This window comes from Rana temporaria, chromosome 1 (assembly GCF_905171775.1).
Source record: "Rana temporaria chromosome 1, aRanTem1.1, whole genome shotgun sequence".
NCBI lineage: Eukaryota > Metazoa > Chordata > Amphibia > Anura > Ranidae > Rana > Rana temporaria.
In genome coordinates, this window is record NC_053489.1 from 342,729,325 (window position 1) to 342,742,864 (window position 13,540).

A 13,540-nucleotide genomic window follows, 5' to 3' on the forward strand; every position below is an offset into this window, starting at 1 on the left:
GCTCCGTCACCTGATCCGTGCCGCTATGGCCACGCCCAGGATTGCTGCTTTTCTCGTTCAATTTTCGGACGGAGGGGGGGAGGAAGCCAGGGACAGAAGCTGCGAATGCGGTCGTGAGGTAGTATCTCCATATATATATAATATTTATATATATATATATATTTACAACTTGTAAATGTCCCCATAGCAAATGTAAATGCCCCCATAGCAAATATATATATATATATTTGCTATGGGGGCATTTACATTTGCTATGGGGGCATTTACAAGTTGTAAATATATATATATATATATATATATATATATATATATACACACACAAGTTGTATATATATATATATATATATATATATATCATAGGCGTGCGCACAGGGTGTGCTGAGTGTGCCTGGGCACACCCTAATCACCCCATGTGAATTAGTATTATCCAGGGGCAGCACCTGGTGGGTGGTTGGGGGATGCCGGTGGCCAGTGTAAATGCCCCTATTATATTAAAGGCTAGGTTCAATTTTAGGAACACATGACACTCGTATTTAGGGTGTCGCGTATAATGCTCCTAATCAACTGTCTCTCACCACCAGAATCTCCTCCCTGTGACAGCAGGGGGCATTCATGTGTGTTTGAGCTTTGGGGTGCACACCCTAATGCAATAGGCTGCGCACACCTATGATATATATACATTTACAACTTGTAAATGCCCCCATAGCAAGCTATATATATATATATATATATATATATATATATATATATATATATATATATATGTGTGTGTGTGTGTCGGGAAACCTCTAAAGTTGTAAATATAAATATTTCTCTACAAACCTAATACTACTTGTAAGTTAAAGGGGTTGTAAAGACAGAAGGTTCTTTTTAGCTTAATGCATTAAGATAAAAAGCCTTCTGTATGCAGCAGCCCCCCTAATACTTACTTGAGCCTCCATCTCTGTCCAGCAATGTCCACGTGCGTCTCAGCCATTCAAGATTCTCCCACCAGAGACGCAGCAGCGGCATCATTGGCAATCAAAGTCAGCTAGCCAATCAGGGGAGAGGAGGGCGCGGGGCTCCATGCCTGAATGGACACAGGGAGCTGTGACTCGGCTCGGGTGCCCCCATAGCAAGCTGCTTGCCATGGGGGTACTCAACAGGAGGGATGGGGGTACTCAACAGGAGGGAGGGGCCAGGAGCACAGAAGAGGGACCTGAGAGGAGGAGGATCTAGACTGCTCTGTGCAAATCCACTGCAGGTAAGTATCACTAATGCCACGTACACATGATCGGAATTTCCGACAACAAAACCGTGGATTTTTTTTCCGACTGAATTTTGGCTCAAACTTTGTCTTGCATACACACGGTCACACATGTAGCGCCCCTTACTTTCAGTATGGGTACTACACTAAAGTTAGTGGGGAATGGGAGAGTTATTTTGCTCCCATTCATAATTTGCTAAATTTGGGCTGCTGTCATTCCTGAACTGTCCTGTAGGTCAATGGAAAACAAGCTGCGCAACTAATATAAACATACAAATATGTATAACACTTAGTGATATGATACAGATGAAATAAATTTGCATGGAACAAATTGATTCGTCCAAAAAGTGAAATAAAACAGTCCCAATGGTTTAGTATTAAACCGATAGAAAAATAAAGTGAAAAATGAGTCTATCGTTAGAAAACATGAAACACAAAAACGTGCATCTGATGATGATTACTGACAGTCAATTATCATTTTCCTTCAAGTGGATAGTGACATCAATGCAAGGAAACCTCAGAACAGTGCACGGATAGATAAGACACCTCCACCTTTCAAACACACTGCCTCTTACCAGAGGGGAAGATCCCAACTAGAGATCTTCTGACGGCAGATGGCTTATTCCCTAGCCAAGGGCTTGTGTGGCACGATCTCCAAGAGCCGAGATTTCTCCCACAATGGACCGATGATTAGTGTCGTTTAAAACCAATGTGGAGAAGGAAAAGAGCTGACATAGTGTGAATCCATATAGCAGTTTATTATAAAAAAAATTAAAATCACACTTACAAGAAAGTAGATAAAATTCGCTTGTGAAAATATAGCCGGCCGGCTAGCACAACCCGTTCACTCCGAGACACAGTATGCGGTTATAGACGTCAGCACGCCGCTACCCTACGCCGTTTAGTCTTAGAAGACTTCGTCCAGGGGCACGAGCGGCGTACTGACTCACCGCAATTTATATCTAACTAACACAGAGGGTACTGCCCCCATCTGAGCTCCCAGAATCCCTGAAGCTTTAATGGCCATCTTGGATAAGGGAAATGTTTAAAATATAAAAATAACTATTCCTGAAATCTCCTGCTCATCTAGCTGGAGTATCAACTACAGCCAAAAAAAGGAGAAGAAAGAAAAAAGAAAAATTACTTAATTTTGTTTATATTGAAGTAAAAATAAAAAGGATTTTTTTGCTACTCACACAGAAAGGCAGATTGGAAAATCCACCTCATAAATCCTTAGATCGCTTATATCAGGCAGCCCATCTCGATCCAAGTGGTGTCTGTATATTGATCATGTCTATTTTCCAGTACTCATTTAAAAAATGTGACCGAGATGATTGTTATGTGGCCATCCTGAGCGTTCTGCGCTTCGTAGTGTATAATGCTGTCACATGACAGCATTGCACCTCCCATGTCAGGTGCACCAGGAACCAATGGGTGTGCAAGAGAATATGGGCAAACTTGCCCACACTACGTCCTGTAGTCCTGTACTGTCCTGTAGGTCAGTCTGTGCTCCAGGGGTGCCGATCCCACCCCTGGGCGACAGTTGGCGCTAGAGGGGTTCTGGCAGAGCCGCTTTTCCCCAGCAGCCAATTAGAGGGGTTTTCCCTCGCGGGGCATGCTGGGGGGGAGTATATCTGTGGCAGACGCCATTTTTGTTGGTTCTTCGCGGGTTCCAGGTGCGCCACCCACCTTTAGGGTGTGCGCATCCAATGGACCCCGGCGATATGGCCTACCAGGCCGGGGTCGCATGCTACGCGGAGCTCCATGTTGCCGAAAGGGGCCCCAGTGACTCGCTGGGTCCCCGGCTCTATTGAAGAGATCCCAAGCTATGTGCTGAATGGTGGGGGATTGGCTCAAGGAGAATCCAGAGGCAGGTTATCTGAGGGGCTTGAACGAACCATCGGGGATCTGGTGACCGGGACATTGACAGGTACACTTCAACTGTCACCCGGTGACCCTGACTTAATTTACTGGGAGGATTCGCTCAATCCATTCAGCTCATCCAAGTACTAGGCCTGTGGCAGAGGCCCTAGAGCCAGGTCTGTGGCAGAGGCCTGTTCCTCCCAGCAACCTTAAAGCGGTTGTAAACCGCATAAACTTTTTTTTTTTTTTCCCAAACCTGCAATGCAAAAGGCATAATAGGCTAGTATGCACCGCATACTAGCCGATTATGAAATACTTACCTCGGAACGAGGTGTGTACCACTTACCTGGTCCACGCCGAGCAGGATGTCATCTTGCTCCGGTGTGTCTTCCGGGTATCGCCGCTCCAGCGCTGTGATTGGCTGGAGCAGGGATGACGTCACTCCCGCGCGTGCGTGCGGGAGATTTAAAATCGGCAGGGTCCGGCGGATGCCGGTCCTTCAGCCGTGGAATCCCCCCTGCGCATGCGCCGCCCGCATTGCGGGGGGAATATCTCCTAAACCGTGCAGGTTTAGGAGATATTCTCCTTGCCTACAGGTAAGCCTTATTATAGGCTTACCAGTAGGTAAAAGTCCAAATAGTGGGTTTACAACCACTTTAAAGTAGCGCTTCGGCTGCCAAACTCGTGGCAGGAGTTTGTCCTGGGGCACTTCACCCACTCTGGCTAGAGTGACGACGAACTGTGTTTATTACTACTGAGAGCAGGATTGCTCGCTTCATATCCAGGCCTGATACTGCAAAGTTCTCTATTGCTTCATCAACCTTTCCTCTCTACCTCATGTTGATGTTGGTCATGTTGGGCCGAGAATAAAGCATTTGGAAAACCTTTATTTATTGTCTGGACATTCGCTCACTAATCTACTCATCAACTTCACCCCTAGACAACGGTAAGAGGTAACTTAATATGCCGATCCCAACAACAACCAGCGGCTCCTAAGGGGGTAGCGCTACACACAAATGTCGGAAATTCCGATTGCCAAGAACGCGGTCACGTTGACAAGCCGAGAAAATGAAGTTCAATGATTCCGAGCATGCGTCGAATTGATTCTGAGCATGCAAAGGATTTTTGTGCATCGGAATTGCATACAGACGATCAGAATTTCCGACAAGAACTTTTTTTGTCGGAAAATTTGAGAACCAGCTCTCAAATTTTTGCTGTCGGAAATTCCGACAGAAAATGTCCGATGGGGCCCACACACGGTCGGAATTTTCAACCAAAAGCTCACATGGAACAAAAGGGGAAGGGGAAAACACATAACTGGGAAGAAAAAAGAGAAAGAACGGAGGGGAGAGGGGGGGGGGGAGGGAGAGTAAGAGAGGGAAGGGGCAGGAGAGGGAGAGAGGGGAAGGAAAGGAGAAAAGGATAAGGGAAAAGAAGCCTGTGCTGTGACCCTGGGGCACAAACGGACGCTGCGCTTCCACAACGCGTTTAACAGATGATCCCTGTCAAGTAGGACATGTCACCCATCCGATTTTGGATATCCTATGCTCTCATTTAAGAGCCTCTCTCTGCCCCAGTTTTAAGTCCCCCGGTGGACTTTCCAGGGGGTTTTCCGTTACCCTGACTTATACCCCTCTCATGCCTGCCTCTCTATATATATGGATTCGAGCGCTCAATCGTTGACGTCATGAAATTGTCATCATAGACACACTTGGCCTGGACTATTGATGACCATTTCCGATATCATTAAAAGTGATTTGTAAACTATCTGACATTATCGGTAGATACTCTGTGTATGTTCAGAGTTTTCCTGGATGGTTGTACCCACCGTACTGCATCAGATTGTGAAACAATATCTGCATATTAGCAAAAATCCTGTTTGTCTCGTCCTGAAGAAGCCCCCATGGTGAAACGCGTAGGCGACTTCAATAGGATTTATTCACTATCCATATATTTCTGATCCAGATGGTTTTTTATTGTGACTGTATTTATTCACATTCCATTATACCACTGTTATTGTACATTATATATTTTTTCATATTTGTAATAAATAATATATTTTATACTTCCACGTGCCTCAAAGTCCGACTTTGCCCACTCTTTGGATTGGGTGTTTTTTCTATATTCTCACATGGAACATTTCTTGTCGGAAATTCCGACCGTGTGTACGCGGCATTACAGTGGAAGTCCATTGAGTTTAGTATGCAGTCTATCTCCTTAGCTTTTCATTCAGGCAATGCTGAACTGTACCAGCCCATTGCAATATCTTATTCTGGGGTCTTCTACAACTAATGACACTTTTCCTATAGAAATATACTGACCACTGTCAGTGTCACTTGTTCCAAAGCATTAAAGGGGTTGTAAGGGTTAATAGAATAGTTTTTACATTTTAGAATAGGGCGCCTCAAGACTGTCCATCATTTTATAAAGGGTGCCTTGACTAAAAAAAAGGTTGAGAAACACTGGCCTAGATTCAAGAAGCAATTGCGCCTGTGTAACCATAGGTTACACGGCGCAATTGCTTACTTGCTCCGGCGTAGCGAATGCTCCTGATTCAGGAACATCGCTACGCCGACTGCAGCCTAAAATCTGCGTGGCATAAGGCTCTTATGCCACACAGATTTTAGGCTGCATTCTAGCGATGACCGCTAGGGGGCGCTCCCATTGTGATCTGTGTATAGTATGCAAATTGCATACTAACACCGATTCACAACGTTGCGCGAGCCCTGCGTACGCAAATTACGTAGTTTGCGTACTTCGGGGTTTGGCGTAACGATACACATCCTAATAGCAGGCGCAGCCAATGCTATAGGATACCCACGTTCCCGTGTCGCGACGTTCGAATTTTACGTCGTTTGCATAAGTGAATCGTGAATGCCGCTGGACGCCATTCACGTTCACTTTGGAGCAAATGACGTCCTTGCGACGTCATTTGCCGCAATGCACGTCAGGAAAGTTTCCAGACGGAGCATGCGCTGTACGCTCGGCGCGGGAGCGCGCCTAATTTAAATGATTCCCGCCCCCGGCGGGATCATTTACATTGCGCGCGCTTACGCCGGGCAATTTTGCCGGCGCGCCCTCGCAATTTACGGAGCTACTGCTCCGTGAATCGAGGGCAGCGCAAAATATTTGCGTGGGCGCAGGGCAAAATCGTTGCCCTGTGCCTGCGCAAATAAAGCGCAAATCTACTTGAATCTGGGCCACTGATCTAAATACAAGAGCCATGTGTATTCTTACTTGAATCTTCATATGCTTTGTGAATTTCTTCCAGATCTGTGCAGTAATCCATTGTAAAACTTTGCCTCTTTGCTGGAACTAAAAAACAGTCACTGCTGCTGCTCTCTCTCCTTGTGCAGGGTGACTGGCATTGTCTCTGCTCCCTCCTGTAGACTTCTGCAGGCAGTCTGTAGTGGGGTCTGCTGCACTGGAGGTGCGTGCATAGAGGGCGCATGAGCGCCGCCCCCTCTCTCCTGCACCCGTCAAAGAATCTATCTATTGTCGCCGCTGCCGCCCCCTATTCAGGTGTCCAGCCCTTGCAGGGCATCTGAATTACAGCGGCAGGGGTGTTTTTGGAAGTGCCTGATTAGAGCCGTCGGCTCTAATAGACGTCCCTATTGAGCCATGGGCTCTAATAGGCTTCCAAATTGGTAAACAGCGGGCGCACTGCTGTGTTAGGGAATGGAATAAATCGCTTCCCCAAAGCCCTGTACACACGGTCGGTCCAAACCAATAAAAACGGACTGAAGGACCTTTTCATCGGTCCAAACCGATCGTGTGTGGGCCCCATCAGTCAGTTATCCTTTGGTCAAAAATTTTAGAACTTGCTTTTAAATTGAACCGATGGACGCCTAACCGATAGGTCAAAACCGATGGTTAGTATGCAAAAGCATTGGTTAAAAACTTTCGCATGCTCAGAATCAAGTCGACGCATGCTTGGAAGCATTGAACTTAATTTTTCTCTGCACGTCGTTGTGTTTTACGTCACCGCGTTGGACTCGATCGTTTTTTTAACTGATGGTGTGTAGGCACATCAGACCATCAGTCAGCTTCATCGGTTAACCGATGACAACGGTCCTTAGGACCGTTGTCATCGGATGGACCGACCGTGTGTACGCGGCCTAACACTTACCCGCATCTCAGCCAATCAGGTGCACCGGGTCTGGTTACCTGTCACCTGATTGGCTGAAGCGGTAGGCACTGTGATTGGACGCGTATCAGGCATCCAATCATAGCAGAAGAGAACGGAGAAGACATTGAGTACTCGGAGGGAGCATGGAGGACAGCGCTGACCCGAGATAGGTAAGTGCCAGGCGCCGGGGTACACTGGCAGCATTTGATGGGGCAAACTGGTGGTAATTTATGGGGCAAAGTGGCGGCAATTTATGGGGCACACTGGCGGCAATTGATTGGACAAACTGGCAGCAATTGATGGGGCACACTGGCGGCAATTGATGGGGCACACTGGCGGCAATTGATGGGGCTAACAGGCGGCAATTGATGGGGCACACTGGCGGCAATTGATGGTTAAAGTAGCTGCGTTTGATGGCACAGTGGCAGCGTTTAACCGCTTCCCTACCGCCCATAGTCATATGATGTCCACAGATGGGATCTCCCATCCTGGGTGGACGTCATATGACGTCCTGGGCTTCCCGGCCGTCTAGGGGGCGCACGCGCACACAGCATTATGCAGGGGACCCAGTGCGTGTGCCCGGCGGTCGTGATGTCCGCCGGGCACCCGCGATCACGGCAGGACTGTGGATCTGTGGCCGCGTACACACGGTCGGTCCAAACCGATGAAAACGGCCTGAGGTCCAGTTTCATTGTTACAAACCGACCGTGTGTACGGCCCATCGGTCTGTTGTCCTTCGGTCCAAAATTTTAGAACTTGCTTTAAAATCTAACCAATGGACCGCTGACCAATAGGTCCAAAGCGATGGTTAGTACACAAAAGAATCGGTTCAAAACCTGTGCATGCTCAGACTAAATGAGGGGACGGGAGCGCTCGTTCTTGTAAAACTCGTGTTCGTTTTTGAGATGGCACATTCTACATTTTTAAAATTAGTGTCTCGGTTCTTGCTGCACATTTTTTTCTTCGCTCTATTGCTAGAATAAACACGTTGTTTTGCTGATGCTATTTAGACAGAGTTCTCCCATACTGATTTATTTTCTTTTTTGCTTGCGATCTCCTGTTTTTTTCGCAAGCCAGATCTCCAAAATATTTCTTTGTACTCCACATATATATATATATATATATATATATATATATATATATATATATATACAGGGAGTGCAGAATTATTAGGCAAATGAGTATTTTGACCACATCATCCTCTTTATGCATGTTGTCTTACTCCAAGCTGTATAGGCTCGAAAGCCTACTACCAATTAAGCATATTAGGTGATGTTCATCTCTGTAATGAGAAGGTGTGTGGTCTAATGACATCAACACCCTATATCAGGTGTGCATCATTATTAGGCAACTTCCTTTCCTTTGGCAAAATGGGTCAAAAGAAGGACTTGACAGGCTCAGAAAAGTCAAAAATAGTGAGATATATTGCAGAGGGATGCAGCACTCTTAAAATTGCAAAGCTTCTGAAGCGTGATCATCGAACAATCAAGCGTTTCATTCAAAATAGTCAACAGGGTCGCAAGAAGCGTGTGGAAAAACCAAGGCGCAAAATAACTGCCCATGAACTGAGAAAAGTCGAGCGTGCAGCTGCCAAGATGCCACTTGCCACCAGTTTGGCCATATTTCAGAGCTGCAACATCACTGGAGTGCCCAAAAGCACAAGGTGTGCAATACTCAGAGACATGGCCAAGGTAAGAAAGACTGAAAGACGACCACCACTGAACAAGACACAAGCTGAAACGTCAAGACTGGGCCAAGAAATATCTCAAGAATGATTTTTCTAAGGTTTTATGGACTGATGAAATGAGAGTGAGTCTTGATGGGCCCGTGGCTGGCTTTGTAAAGGGCAGAGAGCTCCAGTCCGACTCAGACGCCAGCAAGGTGGAGGTGGAGTACTGGTTTGGGCTGGTATCATCAAAGATGAGCTTGTGGGGCCTTTTCGGGTTGAGGATGGAGTCAAGCTCAACTCCCAGTCCTACTGCCAGTTTCTGGAAGACACCTTCTTCAAGCAGTGGTACAGGAAGAAGTCTGCATCCTTCAAGAAAAACATGATTTTCATGCAGGACAATGCTCCATCACACGCGTCCAAGTACTCCACAGCGTGGCTGGCAAGAAAGGGTATAAAAGAAGAAAAACTAATGACATGGCCTCCTTGTTCACCTGATCTGAACCCCATTGAGAACCTGTGGTCCATCATCAAATGTGAGATTTACAAGGAGGGAAAACAGTACACCTCTCTGAACAGTGTCTGGGAGGCTGTGGTTGCTGCTGCACGCAATGTTGATGGTGAACAGATCAAAACACTGACAGAATCCATGGATGGCAGGCTTTTGAGTGTCCTTGCAAAGAAAGGTGGCTATATTGGTCACTGATTTGTTTTTGTTTTGTTTTTGAATGTCAGAAATGTATATTTGTGAATGTTGAGATGTTATATTGGTTTCACTGGTAAAAATAAATAATTGAAATGGGTATATATTTTTTTTTTGTTAAGTTGCCTAATAATTATGCACACTAATAGTCACCTGCACACACAGATATCCCCCTAAAATAGCTAAAACTAAAAACAAACTAAAAACTACTTCCAAAAATATTCAGCTTTGATATTAATGAGTTTTTTGGGTTCATTGAGAACATGGTTGTTGTTCAATAATAAAATTAATCCTCAAAAATACAACTTGCCTAATAATTCTGCACTCCCTGTATATATATATATATATATATATATATATATATATATATATATATATATTTTGGCAAGTTATCACACCAATGTTTTTTTTGTGAGAATTTTTTTTTTTTGGGCATTTTTTTTTCTTTTTTATGGAGATTATTTTTTTGTTTTTTGGCAAGTTATCACACCAATGTCCCCCCCCCCCCCTCAAGGAGGTTGTGTCCTTTGTTAATTACACATTGTATTTCAGAAATGTTTGATGGCTATTCACCAGAAAAACACAATAGACAAGGTTGTAGCGTAAAATAAATTACCATTTATTCTGGCCAAACTAAATAAGAAAAAGAATGGCAACACTTGATCAATTTACAAAATACATGCAGACTTTATGGACACCAAAGGCACAGTCCATCATGATCAAGAACAAAATCAACAAACTCAGGAGTCACAATGTGCTCCACAAATCACAGAAATCAGAAACAGCAGCAAATGACATAAATGACCCCAAGCTGTGGTACTACAACAAGCTCAGTTTGTGGCCAAATCAGCAGGAAGGCAGGGATTCACTTTATGGTTTTCCTTACAGCCTTCCTTCCAGGCTGCCTTGCAGCGTAACTTCTAAGGCCCCGTCCACGACCCCTTGCAGGTGGTGATGATGTGGCAGCAGGAGTAAGATGAGCAGCAGGCCGGGTCGGGTCACTCAAATCAGTGTCCCTTGTCAGCAGGTCCCTTCTCGCCCACCACATGACCTTGTTGAACAGATCTTTGGCCAGGCCCCTTTGTTCCTCCCCCAATTTGTTAAGGTCGTTGGAGAGGGAGGCACTGTAGCTCTCCGTTGGGTTCAGGGGGGCCCGCATGATCTGGGATGCCTCCCTGATGACCTGCAGGCTCTCCTCCTCCAGCTGCCTCAAGCGCCTCCTTTGGCTTGGTTGGCGCATCTGGAGGGGAGGCACCTGTGAGATGGTGCTGAGCCTGGGCACCTGCTGACATCCACTCGGCCCAGCCTCCTCCTGGCTTCCACTCACCCCTTCCGCCTGGCTGACATCTTTGGGACCTGCCGCCTCTTGGCTGGTCTCTTCCTGTGTATAAAAAGGGGACATGTAATATTTTGCACAATCAATCACACACATTTTCATGCTCTTGACTGTTTTATTTTTTCGTCATTTAAATTGAACAGACTCTCATTCTGACCCCTGCAGTTGGCATCCCTGACACAATTCTTTCTGCCCACGACTTTTGTTTGTGTTTCCAAGCTTTCCTTTTTGGTTACAAATTCATCTCAATAAACCAACAAGAATTTGCAGCCAAGAAATATGTTGTAAACTACTATACCTCACTGAAGCTCGGCAGATCTGCCCCTCTATGTCAGCCAGCTCCTGCTCACACTCTGCAGGGGTGGGGGGAACGTGGAAGTTCCGCTGGAAGGAAGCCTGGAAGGAAGACTGGAAATTGAATCCCGGCCATCCATTTGATCCTCCAAAAGCTGAGCTCCTTGTAGTACCACAGCTTGGGCTCCTTTACAGCACGTGCTGCTGCTCCTGACCTCTGTGATTTGTGCTTATTCCGGCAGTTCTTCCTGTATGTGCCCCTGAGGTTGTTGATTTTATCCCTAACCATGGTGGATGTGCACTCCGGAATCCAAGTCTGCATGTATATTGCAAATTGTTCAAGTGTTGCCGTTCTCACATTGGCCTTGTGGTAGGCTGGGTTCCTGGAATCCCAAAGGGAGGGTAGTTCGCAATATTTATCGATAAATCTGATAACATTTTCATGCACATTTAGGTGGTCCATCGTTTAATTGTTTTTCTAGAATACCAAAACAAAAAATTATAAACACTAGGCTCAGCTTTTACATTGTCACAATATGCGCACAATCTTTTGAGCTTCAAACACAGTGTCTCCTGCTGCTAAAATGATGCCCAGCTCTGCCCCATTGTTGTTGAAAATGCTGACTTTACCTGCAGACCCTGCGTTTACATTTTACTAAATAAGTGGCATAAAAACATGCAAAAGTAATGATAGCATTCATCAAGGCACTATTCATGTGTAGATATCATGCCCCTCAGCATTGATGAGATGATACACTGCCTAATTACCTCTGTCCAACATTCACAATCGTTGCCTGATCTGATACACAATAAAATAAAGAGGTTTTGCAATCTCACATATATATTTGGAGCTGTCTCCGAGCAGATGGGGAGCAAAATAGCACGGGGGGCCCCAAGCTAAATAATCGCGCAAGGGTGCAATCAACATATAAACCCCACATCCCATGACTCAAGTCTCTAGGCCTCTGCTGGTCCCATTTTCAAATTTACCTTCGTTTCTGCCGTTCCTCACTTCTGCTCAAGCAGACTCCGCGTAACTAACGTAATCACGTCGTTCTTCTTATATACCGGCGCATGCGTGAAGCCGCCGCCCTCTTCGCCCGCCCATGACGGACCCTTTCCTCTTTTTCACGCCCCAAATCATTGTGAAACGAGAATATGGCGGCGTCACAGGAGCGTGGTTTACCCTTTGCCGACGAGGAAAGGCCTGAGGCGGGAACGTCACGATCCAGGCCCAGGCTTAACAAAGCGACAAATATGTCACTAGAAGATATAGTGGAGATGGTGGACATACTGCGGAGGAAAGATTATGATGGAGATCATGGCCCATACAACACCCCTAATCGGAGGAAGGCCAAAATAATGGACAAAATGGCGAGGAGACTTTATGACATATTTGGGGTCAGAAGGTCCAAGGAGCAGCTCAGAAAAAGGTGGTTGGACTTGAAATTGCGTGAGCAGTATAGGAGGATCAAGAGAATTATTGAGAAAAGTAGGTAATTTTAATGTGTTTTTTGCTATTGTCTTTATAATTTGTGAACATGTTTTTCTCCATGTGCTTCTTTGGCCTGGTTGTACTTTTTAACATGGCAAATTTATTTGTTGGATTTAGCAAAGTGTAGTATTTTCCCGTTCGTAGTAAACATCGTTCCTTCACATAGTTCCTCACAAATCCGATGTTTTCCGGTGTTCCACGAAAAGCACACCTGGACATGCCTATTTGGCGTAAAACAATGTTTATAAACAATGTTGACAAGATTATGTGTTTGTTCAACCTTACTAGATTGTGAACGGCAAACCGGATTCATTCACACATTGATAATCAGCAGCTGTTTTCACATCTGGACTCAAGAGCACCTGTGTGTCCCCCAATAACTAACATTTTTAATAGGGTCTCCCACAAATATTTTTTTTGGGGTGCATCCATGTGTGTCACTTTGCCAAAAAGCGTCAGGATCCCAGCTTGGGAGAAGTCAGACAAACCAAGGTTATGTTTTTATGATTGCCACCAAACAGACAATTTTACGTTACTTCTAAACAATGTTTTCTCTTTCTGCCCTCCAAAATCTGTGTGCTGAGTATACCTTTTGTTTATTGTTATTAGGGGAAAGAAGAGGACACCATTCGGAGGAGGCAAGGAGGCCCAGACCCCAAAAAAACCACCAACCTCAGCATGTGGAGGAGGAGGATGTGGAAGAAGGAGTGGTGGAAGAAAGAGTGGTGGAAGAAAGAGTGGTGGAAGAAAGAGTGGTGAAAGAAGGAGTGGTGAAAGAAGGAGAGGTGGAATATGATTTATAATAAAG